The following is a 23,463-nucleotide window of genomic DNA, read 5'->3' as shown; positions in this document are numbered from 1 at the left end:
TGATACTTCATGCACTCTACTGTTGTCGTGTGTTTGTATATTTGAATTAATGTTATGGATGTGTAAGTTAAGTAATTTATTATTAGTTGAGAATGAAACATTTTTTTTAAAGGTTAGCTATTTCTTGTGAGATTGGGCCCAGGTATGGGATACTGGTGATATTTTCTCTTCTTTCATAGTGTTGACATTCATTGTCTTGCTTTTGTATGTTTGTCTGTCTGCATTGTTAATTGTTTCGTCTGTGTAGTCATTGCTTATGGCAATGCTCTTTATTGTAACTATCTGATTCTTGAGAATGTTCCCTTTTAGATCAAGAGAGTGTACTCAGTGTAGCATGGGTCTAAATGCAGCATGTTTCTGTGTGGTGGGATGACATGATGAGTTGTCTAGTGTTACATCTGTGTATGTGTGTTTTCTGTGTATGCTGAACTTATGTTTTTGTTTATGGTTGGTGATTTTAAGATACAGTAAATTTATGCATTTGTTGTTCTCATGTTCTATTGTGAATTTCACGTTTATGTGGAAAGAATTGAATACTGCTAGTAGTTCCTCAACCTCATTTTTTGTTCCACGAAATAGAAGCAAGGTATCATCAACTTATCTCCAGTAATATCTTACTTTACTTTCGATTCTATTGTTTCCATTAAAGAACTTCCTTTCCAGATGATTAAGAATTATGTCTGCAAGAGCACTTGATAGGCTAGTGTCCATGGCCAGACCCTAATCCTGTTGGTGAACTTTCACATTGATTGTTCAGTAATTGTAAGACAATATTAACTGCAATGTGTCCTTGACTTCTGATATTTCTACAATTGACAATTTTTTGTGTGTTATTAAGTTTTCAAAAATTGTCTATTGTTTCTTCAGTTGGTACTTTTGTAAATAGGTTAGTTACATCAAAAGAAGCAAAATTTTGGTTGCTAATCCCTTTGTGTTCTTAAATAACTATGTTTTATCAAAGGTATAGTACTGCTTCAGACTTTTGTTCAGTAATTGGGAGACACTGAAAGCAGGTGTATTCCTAGAATTAACAGTAGACCTCAGTGGAACTTGGGATTTATGGGTCTTATGTTGAGCTCTTTGGGCTGTGGGATTCATTAAAATGAAAGTTTTTTCTGATTTTTCGGTGAAGAAGAGATTGAATTTATTAACCATTTTTCTGATTTTGTTTTGAAATTTTAGTTGGATCTTGCTTGAGCTCTGTTATGTTATTTTCAGAAAATAAACTTTGTGTTTTAGTGAGGTATTCATCTTTGTTCATAATTACTACAGAATTGCTTTTGTCAGCTTTCAGAATCATGGCATTGTCGTTATATGGTTTCGTGTTCATGCTGTTTAATAGCTTTCTCTCCTGATAAACTGTTTTGTGGATTTCGTTATGGTTAATCATGCTTTCCTGAATAACATTATGTTGTGTGGTAGGACAGTCTGTTTAGTTTTATTAAGATCAGCTAAATCATTTGGTTTTTTAGTGTATACAATGAGATTTTATAGATTATTAGTACTTAATCTAGGTTCTACGTTGTGCTTTAGCCCTTCCTTAAGTAGACGTTGTTCTTTTTCATGAAGGTGATAGCAGTTTGGTTCACGACTCTTTATGAAACTGTTTTGTTGGATGGTTGGGTGTCCTGCTGCTGATTCAGTTTTAGCTACATGGCTTCTAATTTCTTTTGGTGCCTGTGTGTGATTTCAGTTCGCATTTTATTTACAGTTCTTTCTACATACTCCTCAGCAGCTCCTAGTTCTAATGGGTGTAGTGTATTAGCTAATTGTAAATACGTGTTGCAACAGCATATAACAATTTCTTCTTTCGTTTTGTACTGAGATTTTACTTGAGACTTAATCTACATTATCTCACATTTCCTCTTGGCAATCTGGGCTGAAGCAGACTTGTTAGCTGTTCGCTTTGACATAATTAGGACGAAAGTCACACGCTAGACGTTCTTTGATGAACTTAATACTAGCACTGGCTTTCACGAACTTTATTTTGTAATTACTGTATGAGTATACTGCTTTCAGTGCCTGGCTGGTCAAGTTAATTTTAACATTATTTTGCAGCTTCAAACGTGGTATGCTTTATTTGTCCTCTTGAATGAGATTAACTGTATATTCCTGTACTGAAAAGGTTTGATGTTAGGTTCCGAATTTCGTATGCCACACGTGGGAAAATGTGTGAAATAGTGGAAAAGATGAATAGTGTAGACTTATCCAAATAATCCAAGAAAAGCGTTTTTAACCCTTTGGTAACAGCATTTGTTTTCTGTTCTATAGTTTTCAAGCATACCATTTCATTGAAGAGGCACCTCCACAAACACATGTTTGTGAACACTTCACAGATGTTTTGTACATGGTGAGATCAAAGGTGCATTTTCATAGTGCTAAAGATATAATTATTAAACAATTGACATGTGCAGGAGATAACTTTAGAATAGATCTTCAAAATTACAAAAGTAACTGTGACTTGTGAAATACTTTTGTTCATTTAACATCAACTCTGATTTCTTGATTTTGTGGAGGTGTATCTCCAGTTGTTCGAACAGATTTAGGGTCTTGCCAGCCATTGGCTACATTATGCAGTACTACCAAATTGTTTTCTATGTTGTTGTTGACATGTTTCTTTTCCAACATGTGTTGTGCAATGACTGATTTTTCAAAGTGGCGAGCCTGAAAGAATTTACATCTTCTTGAAAACCGGTTTTTAAGTTTCTGCTTGTTTTCCATACATAGTAGGCAGGACAACTGGCTCATGATACTTTGTACACTCATTTGTTTTTGTATGTTTGCGTATTTGATTTTATGTTATGGATGAGTAAGTTTCCTACTTTAATACTAGTTAAGAATGAAACTGTTACATCTGTCTTTTGCACTATTTCGCACATATTTTCCACGTCTGGCTTACAAAATTTGTATCCTAACATCAAACCTTTTTGTGACAGGAATATGCATTTCATCTCATCCAAGAGAACAAGTAAATCATGTATTAAGATGAATTACACCAGAAGATGGACCAACAGGGTTGATATGCATAATGTACTGTATAAAACATGACAAATTGTGACTGAAGGCGTTTTTTAATTCATATCTCGAGTGTGTTGAGTACAGTCACGTTTGAAGCTGCTGAATATAGATAAAATTAAATTGAATTTACCCAGCCAGGCACTAAAAGCGGTATACTCATACAGGAAACACAAACCAGTGCTAGGGTTAAGTTCACCGACGAATGTCTAGCGTGTGATTTTCGTGCCAATTTTGTCAAACTGAAGACCAAAAACAAGCCTGATGCATCCTATTGCCAGAAAGAAATGTGAGATAATGTGGATGAAGTCACCAGTACAATCTCAGTATATGAAGAAAGAAGGTATTGCTGAGTGCTGGTATAACATGTATTTACAATTAGCTAATACACAACACCCATTAGAACTAAGAGCTGCTGAGGAGTATGTAGAAAGAACTGTAAATAAAATGAGAACTGAAATCGCACACAGGCACCAAACGAAATTAGAAGCCATGCAGCTAAAACTACATCAGCAGCAGGACAACCAACCATCCAACAAAACACTTTTATGAAAGAGTCATTAACCAAACTGGTATCATCTTCAGTGAAAAAGAACATCTACTCAAGGGAGGGCTAAAGCACAACATAGAACCCAGATTAAGTACTACTAACCTAAAGCACCTCATTATACACACTAAAAAGCAGCTGATTTAGCTGATCTTAATAACACTGAACAGACTGTCCTAGCACACAACATAAAGTTATTCAGGAAAGCATAACTAACCATAATGAAACCCCCAAAACACTTTATCTGGAGAGAAAGTTATTAAACAGCATAAACATGAAACTCAATAACACCAATGCCACGTTTCTGAAAGCTGACAAAAGCAATTCTGTAGTAATGATGAACAAAGATGAATAACTCACTAAAACACTAAGTTTCATTTTTGAAAATAACATAACAGAGCTCAAGCAAGATCTGACTCTAAAATTCCAAAACAAAATCAGAAAAATGATTGATAAATGCAATTTCCTCTTCACAGAAAAAGAATCAAAAACATGCCTTTTAATGAATCTCACAGCTCCAAGACTGATAGCTCAACCTAAGACCCATAAACCCTAAGTTCCATTGAGGCATGTTGTTAATTCTGGGAATTCACCTGCTTAACAGTCTCCCAATTACTGAACAAAAATCTGAAACGGTACTATACCTTTGATAAAACATAGTTATTCAAGAACGCAAAGGGATTAGCAACTAAAATTGTGCCTCTTTTGATTTAACTAACCTATTTACAAAAGTACCAACCGAAGAAACAATAGACAATTTTTGAATACTTAATAACACACAAAAAATTGTCAATTGTAGAAATATCAGAAGTCAAGGACACATTGCAGTTAATATTGTCTTACAATTACTGAACATTCAATGGGAAAGTTCCCCAACAGAATTAGAGTCTTGTTGCCTATCAAGTGCTTTTGCAAACATAATTCTCAATCATCTGGAAAGCAAGTTCTTTAATGGAAACAATAGATTCGAAAGTAAAGTAAGATTTTACTGGAGTTAAGTTGATGATACCTTGCTTCTATATCATGGAACAGAAAATGAGGTTGAGGAACTACTAGCAGTATTCAATTCTTTCCGCATAAACGTGAAATTCACAATAGAACATGAGGACAACAAATGCATAAATTTCCTGATTCTTAAAATCACCAACCATCAACAAAAACATAAGTTTAGCACACACACACACACACACACACACACACACACACACACACACACACACACACACACACACATACATACATACATACATACATACAGATGTAACACTGGACAACTCATCATTTCATCCCACCACACAGAAACGCACCACATTTAGACCCATGCTATACAGAATACATTACCTTGCCCTAGAAGGAAACACAATTAGGAATGAGATAGTTACAATAAAGATCATTGCCATCAGCAATGGCTACACAACCAAAACCATCGACAATTTAAACAGATAAATACACAAAACCAAGACAATTAATGTCAACACTATGAAAGAAGAGAGAATATTCGCTGGTATCCCATACCTGTTTCCCATCTCACAAAAAATTGCTAACCTTTTCAAAGAAACAAATGCAAGTTTCATTTTCAACTAATAATAAATTAGGAAACTTACTCATCCATAACATAAAATGAAATATGCAAACACAGTAGAATGTACAAGGTATCACGCCCCAGTTCTGTCTACTATGTAAGGAAAACAAGCAGGAACTTCAAAACCCGATTTCAAGAAGATCTAAATGGTTTCAGGCTCAACCAATGTGAAGAATCAGTCATTACACAAATATATTGGAAACGAACCATGTCATCAACAATCTAGAAAACAATTAGGTAGTATTACATAATAAAGCCAATAGTAAGACCCTAGATCTGTCAGAACAACAAATAAAAAAACCAGATTTGGTCTTAAATGAACAACCAGATATCGCATGCAACAGCTTCTTTTGTAATTTTAAATATCTGTTCTAAAGTTACTTGCTGCGTATGTCAATTTGTTCCTGCATATGTCAATTGTTTAATAGTTATATCTACAGCTCTATGATGAATGCATCTTGGTCCATACCATGTAGAAAAACATCTGGGAAGTGTTTACAAACATTGTTTGCGGATCTGCCTCTTGAATGAAATGATATGGTTGAAAACGATGGAGAAGAAAACTTATGCGGTTACTAAAGCGTTAAAAACGCTTTTCGTGGATTAGTTGGTGAGTTTGCACTATCCATCTTCTCCACTATTTTGCACATTTTTCCGTATGTGGCCTACAAAATCCGGAACGTAACATCAAAACTTTTCATGACAGGAATATGCATTCAATCTCTTTCAAGAGGACAAATAAACCATGGATTAAGACGACATACACCTGAAGATAGACCCACAGGGTCCGAAATGCATCGTGTATTGAATAAAAGGCGATAAATTGTGACTAAATGCGTATTAGATACATACCTCGAGTGTATTGAGTTCAATCACGTTTGAAGCTGCAAAAATCGATAAAATTAAAAAGAAATTCCTAGCTTTATGGTTGAATGATTAAACTGTGCCACACTGATTTTTCTCTGGTGGTGTTTTTTTCCTGCCTTAACACAGCATAATATAAACACGAGAACTAAATGGGAACAGCCTTGTGTTGCTCTGGGATAAGAAAATGTTTTATCCTACAACAAGTGCAGATTTAATGTTCTGAAGAAAATGAGCTTGTAAGTACTACCATTTTTTCCTTGCATGTGGGCTAAATTATGTGCTTACTCCTAGAGTGGCAGACAGAAAAATGAGTGAATTACATCTTAAACAGTTTGTAGGCTTACGTTTATTTCAAGATTGAAACCAATCAACCACACCATACTGAAGGCACAGTATTCTGGATCAGTAATTAGAGGTAAATTTCATATTCAGCAGCTGAGCACCGGATGAAAACGACATGTCCCATCAAGATTAATGTAAAATACTTGTTATTTAGTAACAAATGGAACCTTTAATATGCTTATAAATTAGACCATTCACAAAAATATAGGCAAAAATCTATGCAAAAAGAATTTTTATTGACATGTTAAGCACAGGAAGAACAGTAAATGGATGTGCATTTAAAATGTAATCATAAATGTTCAGTATTGAAAATTTGTTAGTTTGTCATTACAGAAACCCACATGATCTCCTGGAAGTCAGGAACTGCAGTCACTGGCAACTGGCATGGCAAGTCATGTGGAAATGCCTGTATGTGGACTGGTTACACTTTGTAATTGCCACCATGTGTCAGGAAAGAATTACCTCCGTTGGTATAATGAATGGGAAACACCACCTGGATCACCATTTTCAAAATTGAGATGTTTTGATCTGACCAGCAGATCATTTTCAGATCTAACTTGGGAAAAGTAAAAATGAGGCCTAACAACACAAGTTAAGGGTGTGACACTACAAATAATACAAACAGCAGTACTGCAAATAACGTAAATATTTCATATACTCATTCATGTCCTCAGGTGTAGTTTGTTAGTAGTGACGAAAATGAACATAAAACTATAAAAACCGTACAGAAGATGGACAGGGAAAAGTTACTTAGTCATGTGATGTATATACACGTCAGTGCCCAGAACATTAATAGTGTCGAGAAGATTTTTATAAAGAGAAAGTATGTTGATTGTGTAAAATGGATTACATGATTCTTCCTTTCGTTCTTCTCCCATTCTAGCAGTCCCTTCTGTCGTCTTTACCTCTTTCTTGTACCTTGTGGTTTGTAATGAAGTATTAGTTTTGGAAGTTGTTTTCAGGCATTCTATCTACATGTTCCCACAATCTGTTTCTATTTCTTGTGCATTGAATCAACTTGCAGTTCATTCATAACTTCTTCATTTCTGGATGTATGTTCCTGCTTATATCCATATGATTCAATAATAATTCAAGAAAAGGAAGAGAATCTTCAGAAAGATATCTATCGTCTTGAGTTGTTGGCTTCTGAATGTCACATGAAAATCTCCATTAATAAATTAAGTGTTAAGGTAGACAAGGGAAAACCATCTATCAGATCAAAACTTGTTATAAATAATGTAATACTGGAGCAAGTTACTCATTTCCAATGCCATAGTTATGGAATAAGATGAGATTTTTGCAGTGATACTGATAACAAGATTATAACTTACAATTTGCAGAATAAAGGAGTCTTACGTGAAAATCTGATTTAAGTAGGAAACAGAATCTGGTTATAAAAACAGCCATGTTTTAGAAAATTATTACACTGTGTATTCATATAGTTGAAAGATAACAGTGAGGGGAAACAGAATGGCCACAGGGGTGTACCACATGCCACAGCAGGTTGTGTGCCAAGTGATACACCTGTGTGTTTACGCAGGCCAGTCTGCACCAACCACCATCTTTCCATGGCTGGCAGACATGAAAAACATTCACATTGATGGGAGTAGTGAGCCACTGGAGATTGTATGTTTACTGGGGAACATTGTCATAAATATAAATTGTAATAGTTCCGGTACTAAATGTAACTGGGTTTTCTCTTTTGATGCTAGTCAACTGTTAGGATTAGCATTACTGCAAAGAGCCTATGATTCTAAAGCATTATGTCAGGGTGAAAATACTAAATAAATTAATTTTTCTCTCTTAACAATATGTAGGCAGGGTGGGTTCTTCCTTGTCTCAGGTATGTGGTAGAATGAAACAGCAATTTTACAAAAGATAACCTTTATTGAAAGTTTTGTACAACTGTTTGCTTACTGGATGTTCTTGGAGAGCGGCAGCTGTGTCGTTTGTGAAGCCTTCTGCTGCGGCAGCGGCGGCGTCTGATTACGCGTGGCGGTGTGTATCTCGTGTCGCCGTCTCGCCCAGTCGGCTAGAGACGCGCAGCGCGAGGTGGCCCGTTTAATTATTGAGAGCGAAGTCATGCATCAGACGGTGATACCTTGGATGTGGCGTCCCAGTGTTTCCTTCTCTAAGCAGCCACGTATGTTGTGCGTCGGCCAGCGGAGCGGCGCGGCGGGGGAAGGCCAGTGTCCCAGACTCGAAAACCAGACTCCCGCTTGCCAGTCTTCGGCTGTCAGATCTTCATCCCAGCTCACAGGTGACTGCTGATGTGAGGCCGTCTCCGCGTCCTCACGAGTCACCCGGATACGTAAAAATCCGACTTCAAATAACTTTTAACTCCTGTCTTCTGGCGCCGAGGCTGCTGCTTGCTATTCTATTGCAGCGGCGGACTTGGTGCGTCTGTATACGATGTAGTCTCTTCTTGCATGACGGTCTTCAGCACCGAAACTGACTAAAAACTACTGCTGCTCTCTTTGTCGGGTCCACTGCGTCTCACGTATTTATTCACTTCACTTCAGTTCACTGGAGGTGAACGACTTCACGGTCATTGCCTCTTCGGTCACGTTGAAAAGCTTCTCTAAGAATCTTCTTAACGTCGGTCATTGGCTCTTGGAATGTAGGCGAGGGCCTTTGCTCACATATGACAACTGAGAAACACGTGAGCCGGTCGGGCGATGCCCTGACGGCTGAATTGACAGCGTCCGCTTATGTGGGGAGGGCGATGGCTTCTGAACTTGCTGACTTCACGGTCATTGTCTCTTCTGCTCTGCCCGCTGTTTGCCAGCATGTAACTCTCTAAACTAAACCAAGTTTTTCATTTATTTTCTAATTTCTACTTCACTTTGATTTCACTAATTTATTTACTTATCTTAAGTACCACTCAACAAAATAAGTGGTGTAGGACAATTAATTTTGTTCATTAATATTCTTTTCTTTTGGAATTATAAAGTTGCTGCTCTTTAAGCAATGAAGATATCCCCTCTTGCCAACTACGTAAAATCATCTTGTTAGGCAAGTTATTAACAGAAACCTAACTGGTTGCGCCATGTGTGGTGACTTCTGAGCAAGTCGATGCCAACTCATGTCAAAAGTGATTTCCATTTGAGTAATCTGAGGAGCAGACCCCTTGAGTTAGTTTTGAGAGGGTTACAAGCCAACCTAGCTTCAATCCTGGTAGCCAATATATGTTGCTTTTAGTCACTATTTGGTACAGCCCCCAAGTCTTCACATTTATCTACAACTAGATATATATTTCTTCAGCCATCAAATAGTGCATTATGGAGGATACCTTATGCCACCAATTATCATTGTCCCACTTGCAACTGGAATGATGGAGAATTGACTGGCTATATGGCTCCATATAAACCTTCTGAGATATATGTTGGTGGCAATATATCGTTCTACAGTCTGTTCCATATGCTGGTTATCTGAACTTTCTCACTAGCAGTTTGCAAGAACATGTTCCTTCCACAGGAACCTAAAAATACTGCCCAGTTCCCTTCACACAGGTCCCACTACCTGTGTAGTCACTTCCTGCGTATAGTGGACCTCTGACCTATTAAGCAGAACCCAGAAACCCACCACCCTATGGTGCAAGTCAAGGAATCTTCAGCCTACATGGATGCAGAACCATCTGGACCCCTGATTCAAGCCCTCCACTTGATTCTGTACCCAAGGACCATAGTCAGTTATGTATACGATGCTACAGATGGCGATCTCTGCCTTCATCTTGGTCTTTACTACTTCAGCTAGCCACTCAAAACCATAGAGAATCTCTTCCAATCCAATGCAACACATCTTTTTAGTTCCAACATGAGTCACTACCTGCACTTGGCAGCACCCTTTGTTTAATGATATCTGGATGCACCCATGTGCACAGTGCACAATGGATTCTCCCCCTGCGGGTCCGGGGATTAGAATAGGCCCGAGGTATTCCTGCCTGTCGTAAGAGGCGACTAAAAGGAGTCCATCCCCCTCACAGGGGTAGTTAGCGCCTGCGTCCGGAGACGGACGGTTCCTCGACCTATTATTGTGGTCTTTTTGGTTTTTCACTTCTCGTTTCTTCCTTCCTTTTGTTGGTTCCTTTCTTTGCTCTTCTCCACCTCACTGTCTTCCTTACTCTTTCCCTTGACTTCTCCTTGCCTTCATTGCCTTGTTCTCCTTGCCTTCTCATTGCCTTGTTCTCCTTGCCTTCTCTGGTCTCCGCCTCGGCGTTTGAGACAGTCTGTCCTCTTTCTCCCTCTCTCTTCTTTTTCCTCTTCTTCCTTCCTCCCTGTGTGTGCCTGAAGGCCGACCCACGCGTTCGCACGCGTAGCCAGTGACGGGGTAACGCGTAAGTCCCCGCCCTGGGTAGACACGTAAGGCATGCGCGTACCCCCTGGTAAAGGCCAGGCCCGGGGAGGGGTGATTGCCTGAGCTGATACCTTCTGACCATGCCAATTAGTCCCTCCGTCTGTTTCTCGGGAGGTGTGACCTGAGGTGTAAACATTCACCTAAGGCGGGAGTGCCCTCTGAGAGGGTCCCCACAAGGAAGGAGCGCGCCATCGGAGATGCTGGCAATCATGGGGGATTCCTCCGCAATGGATTCTACTCCATCTCTCTCGACTTCGACCCAAAAACGGAAACGTGACCAGCCAACAGTGACAAAAGTACTACCGCCTGCCCCGCAGTTCCTCGTAGTTTCTCGATCTGAGGACGGAAAGGATTTTTCCTCTGTCAACCCTTTCGTTATTCAGAAGGGTGTAGATGCCATACCCGGATCTGTCAAATCTTGTACCAGGTTGCGTAATGGTACCTTATTACTAGAAACTGCGAGTGCCTTTCAGGCACAAAAACTGCTTCGGGCCACACTCCTGTACACGTTCCCTGTCCGGGTGGAGGCCCACCGAACTTTGAATTCGTCTCGTGGTGTAGTCTATACTAGCTCCCTCGACGGATTGACTGACGAGGAGCTTCAATCTTTCCTCGCTGAGCAGGGCGTGACGGCTGTCCATAGGGTCATGAAAAAGGTCAACAATGACCTTGTACCGACCCGGACACTTTTCTTGACCTTCGATAGTGTTAAGCTGCCATCGCGCATCAAGGCAGGCTACGAGGTTATTTCTGTTCGCCCCTATGTCCCGACACCTACGCGCTGCTACCAGTGTCAGCGTTTCAATCACACTCGACAGTCTTGTTCCAATGCGGCTAAATGTGTCACTTGTGGCAGGGATGCCCATGAGGGTGACTGTCCACCTCCGTCTCCTCGTTGTGTGAACTGTCAGGGTGACCATGCCGCATCCTCCCGCGACTGTCCTGTCTATAAGGAAGAACGCTGTATCCAAGAAATTTGGGTCAAAGAGAAAGTGTCCACCTCGGCTGCTCGCAAGCTATTGGCTAGTAGGAAGCCCACGCTGCTCCCAGCGGGGAAATACAGTACTGTCCTCGCCTCTCCTCGGACTACCCGGGAGGTAGCAACCCAGACATGCGATCTGACCTTCAGCACCACGGTCGTCCGTTCGGCCAGTGCTAAGATCGCGCGGTCGACGTCTCCTCTTCCTCCCATCACCCCACAGACACTAGCCCCTTCCTCAGCTTCTGCTAAGACGAAGACCCCGAAGTCAGATGCACGGGCCTTCAAGAAGGAACCATCCCGTGCAGACTTCCTCCGTCCCTCGACCTCCCAGCCTTCGACCGGTACTTCCACCAAACGTCCTTCCAAAAAGGCGCATAGGAAGCACAGTTCTCCTTCTCCGCCACGGCGCATTTCTTCTCCTGCGCCACCCAGCGGTTGCCGCCCCAGGCCGTCATCCGTCTCGCCTGGCTGCACCGCTGGTAGCCGTTCATCTGGCCGTTCACCGGCGGAGGAAGCTCCCCCTCCCGGCCATCCTCCCGAGATGGCCGATGACCCTATAGACCCAATGGACGATGACTGTCCGCCTACTGATAACGGCGGCAGTGCTCGCTCGAAGCCAGGCCCTAAGCGGCCTTCGAGGTGACCCCTTCTCTCATCTTCCTTTTCTTCTTACGATGGCACTTATTCACTGGAATATTCGCAGCATTCGCTCCAACCGAGAGGACTTGAAGTTGGTGCTCCGCTTGCACCGTCCGCTCGTCGTAGCCCTCCAGGAAACGAAGCTACGCACATGCGATCAAATTGCCTTGGCACACTACACCTCTGTGCGTTTTGACCTACCCCCTGTGGTAGGTATCCCAGCTCATGGAGGGGTTATGTTGCTGGTCCGGGATGATATTTACTACGATCCCATCACGTTGCACACCGGCCTGCAGGCAGTTGCCATCCGCATTACTCTCCCCACTTTTACGTTTTCCTTTTGTACCGTTTACACTCAATCATCTGCCGTTACCAGGGCAGACGTGATGCAACTTATTGCTCAGCTACCTGCACCATTTTTGTTAACTGGAGACTTCAATGCCCACCATCCCCATTGGGGCTCTCCAAGATCCTGCCCGAGGGGCTCCTTGTTAGCAGACCTTTTCAACCAGCTCGATCTTGTCTGCCTCAATACTGGCGCCCCTACTTTTCTTTCGGACACATCTCACACCTATTCCCATTTAGACCTCTCTATATGTACTCCCCAACTTGCACGCCGGTTTGAGTGGTATGCACTTTCTGATACATATTCGAGCGACCACTTCCCGTGTGTTATCCATCTCCTGCAGCATACCCCCTCTCCGTGCTTCTCTAATTGGACCATCTCCAAGGCAGACTGGGGGCTCTTCTCTTCCAGGGCGACCTTTCAGGATCAAACCTTCACAAGCTGCGATCGTCAGGTCGCACACCTCACGGAAGTCATTCTCGCTGCTGCTGAATATTCCATCCCTCACCCTACTTCTTCTCCACGTCGCGTACCGGTCCCCTGGTGGACCGCAGCATGTAGAGACGCTTTACGTGCTCGTCGACGTGCTTTACGCACATTTAAACGCCACCCTACAGTGGCGAATTGTATCAATTATAAACGATTACGTGCTCAGTGTCGTCGTATTGTTAACGAAAGCAAGAAAGCCAGCTGGGCTGCTTTCACAAGCACCTTCAACAGTTTTACTCCTTCTGTTGTCTGGGGTAGCCTGCGCCGGCTATCTGGCACTAAGGTCCACTCCCCAGTTTCTGGCTTGAAGATCGCAAATGACGTCCTTGTGGCCCCTGAGGCTGTCTCCAATGCCTTCGGCCGCTTTTTCGCAGAGGTTTCGAGCTCCGCTCATTACCACCCTGCCTTCCTCCCCCGCAAACAGGCAGAGGAGGCTAGGCCACCTCACTTCCGCTCCTCGAATTGTGAAAGTTATAATGCCCCATTCACCATGCGGGAATTCGAAAACGCATTTGGACGATCACGGTCCTCCGCTCTAGGGCCAGATTCTATTCATATTCAGATGCTGAAGAACCTTTCTCCTGCGGGTAAAGGTTTTCTTCTTCGTACATACAATCGCATCTGGATTGAGGGACATGTTCCCGCATGCTGGCGCGAGTCTATTGTTGTCCCGATTCCTAAGCCGGGGAAGGACAAGCACTTGCCTTCCAGTTATCGACCTATCTCGCTTACCAGCTGTGTCTGTAAAGTGATGGAGCGAATGGTTAACTCTCGATTGGTTTGGCTGCTCGAGTCTCGACGCCTACTTACCAATGTACAATGTGGATTTCGTAGGCGCCGCTCTGCTGTTGACCATCTGGTTACCTTGTCGACCTTCATTATGAATAACTTCTTGCGGAAGCGCCCGACCGCGGCTGTGTTCTTTGATTTGGAGAAGGCTTACGACACCTGTTGGAGGGCGGGCATTCTCCGCACCATGCATACACGGCTCCTTCGCGGTCGCCTCCCTCTTTTTATTCGTACCTTTTTAATGCATGGACAGTTCAGGGTACGTGTGGGTTCTGTCCTGTCCGACACCTTTCGCCAGGAGAATGGGGTGCCACAGGGCTCAGTTTTGAGCGTCGCTCTCTTCGCCATCGCGATCAATCCAATAATGGATTGCCTCCCAGCTGATGTATCAGGCTCCCTTTTCGTGGACGATTTTACCATCTATTGCAGCACGCAGTGTACACGTCTCCTGGAGCGCTGTCTTCAGCGTTCTCTTGACCGTCTTTACTCCTGGAGTGTCGCCAATGGCTTCCGTTTTTCTGCCGAGAAGACGGTCTGTATTAACTTCTGGCGCTACAAAGAGTTTCTCCCACCGTCCTTACGACTCGGTCCCGTTGCTCTCCCAATCGTGGAGACAACCAAATTTTTAGGCCTTACCTTTGACAGGAAACTTAGCTGGTCTCCACATGTGTCATATTTGGCCGCCCGTTGTACCCGTTCTTTAAATGTCCTCCGTGTTCTCAGTGGTATGTCGTGGGGAGTGGATCGAACCGTCCTACTTCGTCTATATCGGTCGATCGTCCGCTCCAAGCTGGATTATGGGAGCTTCGTATACTCCTCTGCACGGCCATCCATCTTACGCCGCCTCAACTCCATACAACATCGGGGTTTACGACTTGCGATCGGAGCATTTTATACCAGTCCCGTAGAGTGTCTTCACGCTGACGCTGGCGAATTGCCACTCACCTACCGGCGCGATATACTGCTTTGTCAGTATGCCTGTCGTCTACTGTCAATGCCCGACCATCCGTCTTATCGTTCCTTTTTTGACGACTCTCTTGACCGTCAATACGGGTTGTATGTCTCTGCCCTGCTACCCCCTGGAGTTCGCTTTCGTCGCCTCCTTCAACACCTTAATTTTTCACTCCCTGCAACCTTTAGAGTGGGCGAGAGCCACACGCCACCTTGGCTCCAGGCTCAGGTCCGCGTTCACCTTGACCTCAGCTCGCTCCCAAAAGAGGTCACCCCCGGTTCGGTCTACCACTCCCGTTTTTTGGAATTTCGTTCGAAGTTCATCAACATGAATTTCATTTAACAGATTGCTCTAAGACCAATGACGGGGTCGGGTGTTCCTTTATTGTCGGGGCACAAAGTTTCAACTACCGGCTCCATAGCCATTGTTCGGTCTTCACAGCTGAGCTCTTTGCCCTCTACCAGGCTGTTCTTTACATCTGCCGCCACCGACATTCTGCTTATGTCATCTGTTCCGATTCCCTGAGTGCCATCCAGAGCCTCAGTGATCCGTACCCGGTTCACCCTTTCGTACACCGGATCCAACGCTCTCTTCAGCAGCTGGTGGACGTCGGTTCTCCGGTTAGCTTTATGTGTGTTCCTGGCCATGTCTGTATCCCTGGGAACGAAGCTGCAGATGTCGCGGCCAAGGCTGCAGTCCTCCAGCCTCGGACAGCTTCTTGTTGTGTCCCTTTGTCCGATTTTAGCAGGGTCATTTGTCGGCGAATTTTATCGCTGTGGCATGCCGATTGGGGTGCACTTACCGACAACAAGCTTTGGGCCTTAAAACCTCTTCCCGTGGCTTGGACGTCCTCCTCACGCCCTTCTCGGCGGGAGGAGGTCGTTTTAGCCCGGTTAAGAATTGGACACTCCGGTTCAGCCATCGCCATCTGCTGACGGCTGCGCCGGCGCCGTTCTGCCCATGTGGGCACTTGCTGATGGTTAGACACATTTTAATGTCCTGTCCATATTTTAACACACTGCGCCTCGATCTTCACCTGCCAAATACTTTCGATGCCAATTTAGCGGATGACCCACGAGCAGCTGCTCGTGTTCTTCGTTTTATCAATTTGACAAACCTCGCTAAGGACATTTGATGATGCTGTTTTTTAATCCTATGCCTGTCAGTCTGTCTTTTATCGTGTTTTCCCTTTTAGTTGTTGTTGTCAACTTGTGCCTCGCGGTTCATTCTTAGAGTAGTCAGGGCGCTAATGACCATTGAAGTTGTGCGCCCTAAAACCACAAAAAAAAAAAAAAAATGGATTCCTTCCCATCCTCTGCAGCCATATCCCCCAATGTTGGAACTCCCAACTACCGGTAAACCCACTCTCTGTGAATGCCCAGACCTTGTGGGCTGAGTGGCTTGCTCTGGAAAAGAGTGCCTTCATCTGGCTCAGGGATTTTGTCAGCCACAAACAGCACCTAGAACTTGTTTGTCATGCTATCTGGGGTGGCACTCTGATCAGCCCCTCAAATTCTTTTGCTGGAGCTACTTACCACTCAACTGTAGGTGATGGGTCACCTCCAGTGCAGGCAGTTCAGAGGAGAGCCACAGTAGTGGACCAATTGGGTGGATGTGTGGGACATAGTAGATATCTAGTCTTCCATAGTGATGCCCATTGGGAACAGCCTCAAGCTGTTTGACCAAAGCCAACACCACCTGGAGCTGTTTGCTAGGAGTCACCAACTAGGCTCAAATCTGGACAGAGCAGTCAGTCCCTATTCATACCAAAGATGGAAAAACTGTATACTACCCAGTTATTACGATACTAGACTATGCCTGGTAAGTATTCAGACATGCAGTAAATTAGGAAGTAAACTGCATCCATGCAGATAACTGAAAATAAATCGCTCATGTTTGAGGCTTGTAAATATAATTTGCAAACAAATGATGTACTCACCTTATCTGCAGCAGCACATCAAATGAGTGCTCTGGTGGTCCAGCCAAACTGACCCAATCAAAGCAAAGCAAAAACAAAAAAAAGCCTGTATGACATAGGGATCAAGAAAAGTGTCAGTACAGGTACTTCACACCACACTGTGGAATGAACATTTCTCATGACACAACACTAATGCTAGCCCTGTCTGGGACATGTGCCACATGGTCAGTTATAGCAATCAACTACTCCATCCAGATAGGATGCCTCCCTCTTCCAGATGCTGCACCAAGCTCACTTACGTTTTATAATTTCATTATCATATCCTTTAAACCATTTAATGACATTGGTCCTCTCCTCAGAACTTACTGTGTCAGTGCGGCACTGTAATTCCTGCTCTTCACAGAAAACTGTTTCACTAACAGCCCACAGTCTCACTTGATAGCCACACTGTTCACTCATGTTATGGCTTGTCAAATGACAGCATGTATGCCATAGTGTCAGACAAACAGTGTACAGTGTCAAATTTTGCACTGGGGTGTCCAAAGTTGGAACTGATTTTTAGCAGTGTAATCCAATTCCCCATTAATGCAGCTACCAAGTTTTGCTTTGATATGATGATCAAATTCGACATTGAACGTGTGCAAGTAGCTGCTCATTAATTACTGCTCATTAATTACAACCACTTGGTGCTGAAGTCTCATATGTATAGCTCCCATATGTGTCTTGTCAAAATTAGATTTATTACAGCTTTCATGAACACATTTAAACAGTCGTTCTTTCTGCGCTCCATATGCGAATGGAATGGGGAAATGCCAGTGGGATGTTACCTCTGCCATGCACATCAGTGGTTTGCAGAATTAAGATGTTAACGTAGACAGACCTCTCTGATTTATATAATACTGTAAGTACCAGTTCATTATGTTTACCATGAAGTGCCCACCGATACCTGTCGTTTCAAATGTACATAATAAACATACTTCATACTTTGTATTAAATGCCATCATAGATTTCTCTAACAATCCAAATGATTTGCTTATATCTTGTGTTATTTCCTCACTGCTTGAACTAACGTTATTGATTGGCATTATCACTAATTACATTACATTGCTACACTTTTTCCAAAAAAAAGATGCTTAACTTTGATTGGTTCCCCCCCCCCCCCCCCCCTATGTATGGTTGTATAGCTGTCTTGGCACATTCTTCATTCCCATATCAAAATATTGCTTTATTTTCTCCCTTTTATGTACATTGACATTTCCAATTCATTAAAGCTCATATATTGACAAAAGTCTCATTTTTAGGTAATACTGTAAATAGACATTTATTATTTTTATAATTATATTTCCACTGAAAACCTATTTCTTCCAACCAATGTAATGTCAATTCTTCATACTTGTTAATAAATAAAATTATTGATTTCTGTATGAATCTTAGATCATAATATGCTTTGTTTCTATCCTATGTCGTTTCCTCAATATATAAATTAATGGTAGTGGTGTATACCATCATATTTTGAATAAAAAAGGCCTGACAAGGAGTCTGTAATCACTTGACATAAATTCAGTTGTCAGTTAACAGCTCTGTGCTGATTGTTGCCATGAAGTTTGTGGAAAGCGGTAGTTGACACTGAACAATAGAAAGTGAGAGGTCCCCCACACCAGAACTGTAGAATTCCACTAAATTTTGGTTTACGTGATAAATCATACAGATTTAATGATTGTAGATTCAACAAAACACCCAGGGGCTAAAATTACAAAAACCCTAACTTCACATAAAAAAATGTTGTGGGGAATTTGAACTGAAGTGTTTTGTTGGCATTCCCCCTTAGAAAGCGCAACAAATCTAGTAGAGTACCTACACCATGCTTGCCTGCATTCTCCTGGAGTATTGCTGCACAGTATGGGATCCTTCGTAGCTAGGACTATGGAAGGGACTGAGAAAGTTCAAGGGAGGAAAGCTTGTTTTGTATTCCTGCAAAATGGGGGGAAAGTGTAATGTGTAAGTTATGAGATGAAGTGGCAAACCGAAGAAAGGTGTTTGTCTTTGTATTGAATTCTTTCCTCAAAATTTCAATCACGAACTTTTTTCCTCTTAATGCCAAAGTATGTTTTGACACCAAACTACGTCGGGAGAAATGATAAAATAAGAGGAAGCAGGGTATACACAAAGGGAATTGTTAACTGATGTGCCTAGATAATCTCAGCGCTGGTAGATTAGTCTCTGGCCATCCATACACACAAAAGGAGTCTCAAAAGGTAGAATTAGACTTTTATCTGTATCTCCTAACTGTTACTGACTACTGGCGAAGCAGTTCTACACATGCCACTACTCTGAAGGAACAGGAACTTTGTGTGTGTGTGTGTGTGTGTGTGTGTGTGTGTGTGTGTGTGTGTGTGTGTGTGTGTGTGTTGCTGAAGTGAGAGCAAGGCTAGGGGATATGGGTAGAGGACATGGACTAGCATAGGTTGAGTCTAGAGGTGTTGCAGGGGTGGTGGGCAAGCAGTGCAGTCTACTGATTGCAAGTAAAACAAACATCCTTTCAGTATACTCGATGTGTAGATTCTAACACAGCTGGTGATGTTGTATTATTATAGTTGAATGGAAGGGAAAATGGAAAAAGAGTGAAGGGCATCTACATCCATGTCCTCATAAAAATCCATTCTCCAGAATCTGCTGAGAGTTATATGGCAGACAATACATCCTACTACACCAGTAAGTAGGGCTTCTTCAATTCCATTGACGTATTGAGTGCAGGATAATTGCTGTCAAAATGACTCTGTGCATGCTGTTATTAGTAAAGTCTTGTCCTTATACTCCCTGGGGAAGTGATAGGTAATAGGATGTAGTATATTTCTAGATTCATCACTTACAGCTGGGTCTTAAATCTCTGTAAATAGGCCTTTATGGGATAGTTGGCATCTATATTCAATCATCTGTGTGTCTCATTTCTTAGCAGTTGCATGACACTGTCACATGCGTCAAACAAACTTGTGAACATTGTGCTGCTCATCTTTGTATATGTTGAGTATTCTGTGATAATCATATGTGGTGCAGGTGCCACACACCTGAGCAGGCTTGTAGTATTGATTGTATAAATGTTTTATAAGCAGTCTCCTTTGTGTACTGGTTGCATTTACCCAGTATTTTACCAGCGAATCAAAGTGTGCTACATAAGTGCAGTTTTAAATTTCTGAACAGACCTTTGACCTCAGCAGTTTGGTCACTTAGGAATCTCCCCCCCCCCCCACACACACAAACACAAATATTTTTCTGAACATTTACAGCAAGTTGACAATCTCTGCACAACTTTGAATTCTTATCCAGATGTGACTGACCAATCATGCAGCTTTTTCTGGTATGGGGTGACAAAATATAAACAGCATTACAAAGGACTTGCAAGCAACAATTTCGAATTCCTGGCTTTTATAAAATAATTAATTAAATCTGTATTTGATACCTTATGAGATAGGAAAATTCCGATTTGTTTTATACGCACAGGAATGTTGTGTGGCTTTCATTTTCTGAACAAAATGATTTCTTAATTGATTTAATTTTTCCTTGCATTTGGATGAAAACACCAACAAAAGTTATTTTATAACAAATGGCGCATTATTTTTAACACAGTGAGACCTTTAATTAATGTGTGAGAGGGAGAAACACTTGGTTATTTGAAAACAATTTTTAACAACACATTAATGAGAGGAAGAACAATGGGATGTGTTAGGAATGTCATAAGACATATTTAATATTGGAATACTTTTTCAGTTCTGACAAAAATCGCAATTGATCTCCTGGAAGTGAGAAACTTCAGTCACTGGGCAGTGGTTGCAGATCAATCAAATACGTTCTTCATAATTGTTTGCACCTCATGAATGAATTATCATGATTGGTATAATGAATGGAAACCAACATCTGCATCACTATTTTCTGTAATAAAGATGGTCCGTTCTCATGGGAATTGCAGATCAGCCCCATATAAAAGTTGGAAAAGAAAAAATGAAAGAAGGCAATATAAATATTATGTGAGTGTAACGCTATAAAACTAGTGATAATGTTACAACAAATACCTTCAAATCATGGACTCACTCATATCCAAGGGCTGTAAGCTTTAGATTGTCAGTAATGACAATATTTTACAGAAAACTCTAAAAAGTATAGAGGATGCAATACATGGACTGAACAGGTGTCTTGACAGAGCGAGAAATTGTGAAAACAGTACGGAATTCTGTAAATTATGGTGATACACTAAGGCATGCTGTGCTCATTTGTCTAATGACTACTGAACTCTCTCCTTTCATAGCACTGTCTGTGAAGCCCAAAGAAGTTCCATTAGGGGAAAAAATCGTGTAGCCACTAATTTTTGCACAGTGCCAAGATGGAGTGTCCTGATCAATATGCTAAAAATCCTGAGTGGTAGGGTGTGTGTCTTGGGATGGGGCAGTGATGTTTAAAGGTCACATTTTACGATTTATTTTCAGTAACTGAAAAATTGAGTTTCGACTGAAAATGTTTCCCCATACAGAATCAAACTACATGAAATTTGCTAAAAATGTTCTTTATGCATCTATGACTAATAGCTTCCACATTTCAGGGAATAGAAAAACAAGATTATTAACAATATTGCTTCAACTATATGAAATTAATTATCTTTAAATGGAGGGTGTAAAAACAAATTTGTGTACCACATGTAAGTGTAGTACAGCCATATTACAGGATAAATTGTTCTCGGAGCACAACAGGATGATGGCGAGGTATTGGGAGTAGAAGCAAAGGACAGATAGATAGCCAGATTATGTTCATGCTCTTCCTTCCTTCACAGGTCTGCAAACTGAAGATAAAGGTGGTGATTCCCCATTCCATCTACCCCACTACGTCACAAGAAGCCACCAAAGGATGTCTCACAAAGTTATTACAGCTGTCCACAATGTGCCTATGAAGAGCGCAGTACCACAGTCTGCAGACATGCCTGGAGGCCATTTATTTCTCACAGAAAGCGTCAAGACTTAATGAAAAGCTGATATCAGTTACTAATGACATTAACACAAGAAACACACACAGAGTCTCTGAAAATCCTTCCAGACTGTTCTATGCTGTCAGAGGTGAAATTGATTCTGTCGTCCTGTATGGAAATTGTAGCCTTCTTGTGGGAAGTGGAAATTCCATCACCATGAGTGCTGCTTGCTTTTCAATTTACACAGACTACACCTCCCCAGCATTTATTGTCTAGTTCTCTTGCGTGAGTAGACAAAATAACTTCACTGACTTCATGTTTGTACAGTGGAGTTATTTTCAGTTTATTCAGCAAGTACTTTGTTATAGTGGTTTGTCCATATGTTCGTCCATATGTTACTTTTATTACCATTATTAATGAAGTGTTAACACATGTGGAAAAGAGACGATACACCTGTACACATCCCCTCCTCCTCCGCCCCCACTCCCCCTCCCCGCCCCCACCCCCCCTCCCCGCCCCCACTCCCCCTCCCCGCCCCCACTGCCCCTCCCCGCCCCCACTCCCCCTCCCCGCCCCCACTCCCCCTCCCCACCCCCACTTCCTTTAGCAGAAGAAGCTCTGGCAGACATTGAACTGCAGCATGTTCACTGTCTTCCTTCCACAGCTTCCCTTTAGCGAGTGCTTGATGGACGATTTTCTTTTGTGTAATATTTTCGACAGATATTTCAGTAAACTGGGAAATACACGAGGAACCACTGAGCTGCTCTGGTTTTAAAAGACAGCCCTTGTCTTACAATTTCAACTTATTTACTGACGATAAACATTTGTTGTTCGCACACAAAACAACTCAGTCAGATTGTCTTTCCGAGGAATTGCTGTCAACCATTTTGAAAATTATTGGAGAACTACAAAATATTTACCTTTAGTTGCTCTTCAGCCACATCGGTTCACTGGATCGAAAAACGTGGACATGTTTTGTTCGTTTTCTTCTATAAATATCAGTAACTATAACTCCCAACACCTCGTTATAATCACAGCCTCCAACTGTTAACCATTCACTCACAAGTCTGTAAACAAACAGAAGCAACAAATGCCACCCAATTACATGTCAGCTTGAGTCTCAGGTGACAGTGCTACTCGTAGTTCTTGGGTACATGAAGATGGTACCTGTTCTTTCAGACATGTCTTCTATGTGGATGCACAAACAGTGCCCAAACTCTTACGGGAATTGGCAAAAAGCCGAGTAATGAGTATAGTCGGTAGGGGCACTATGAATATAGTGTGGGACATTAGGTTGGGAATGTGGGTCTCGTGGTAGGCATGCCAGAGATAAGTCCCTGCAGTCGCACTATCATCTGTGTCCTTGGTGGCACAGATGGATAGAGCATCTGCCATGTATGCAGGAGATCCTAGGTTCAAGTCCTGATCGGGGCACATATTTTCAGCTGTCCCCATTGACTTATATCGATGCCTGTATGGAGCTAGGGGTATTCATTTCATTGTAGTTCTCGGGCTCGCCACCTTTCCAATCCTACTATGTTAATGCACAGGGAGTAAGCACACTCTCTCTTCTTCTTGCTACGGGCAAACTACCAAAGGAAGGATAGGGCTCAGTAAGCACCGTGAAGTATGCTATGTAATGACTGATTATGTGTAAAATTAGTGCAGTATGGCACAGTGTGAAATTA

The 23,463-nt window shown here is 42.1% G+C and overlaps 1 protein-coding gene across 1 annotated transcript in view; it reads left to right on the top strand.

The window, feature by feature from the left end:
* The window catches only part of LOC126108299 (zinc finger protein 117-like), a 161,179-nt gene that overhangs the window by 80,579 nt on the left and 57,137 nt on the right, over positions 1–23,463 (top strand). The gene's annotated exons all lie outside the window — the stretch shown is intronic.

This window comes from Schistocerca cancellata, chromosome 11 (genome assembly GCF_023864275.1).
Source record: "Schistocerca cancellata isolate TAMUIC-IGC-003103 chromosome 11, iqSchCanc2.1, whole genome shotgun sequence".
Taxonomy (NCBI): Eukaryota; Metazoa; Arthropoda; class Insecta; order Orthoptera; family Acrididae; genus Schistocerca; species Schistocerca cancellata.
Note: the sequence above shows the minus strand (reverse complement) of the source record. Positions and strands in the feature narration are given on the sequence as shown.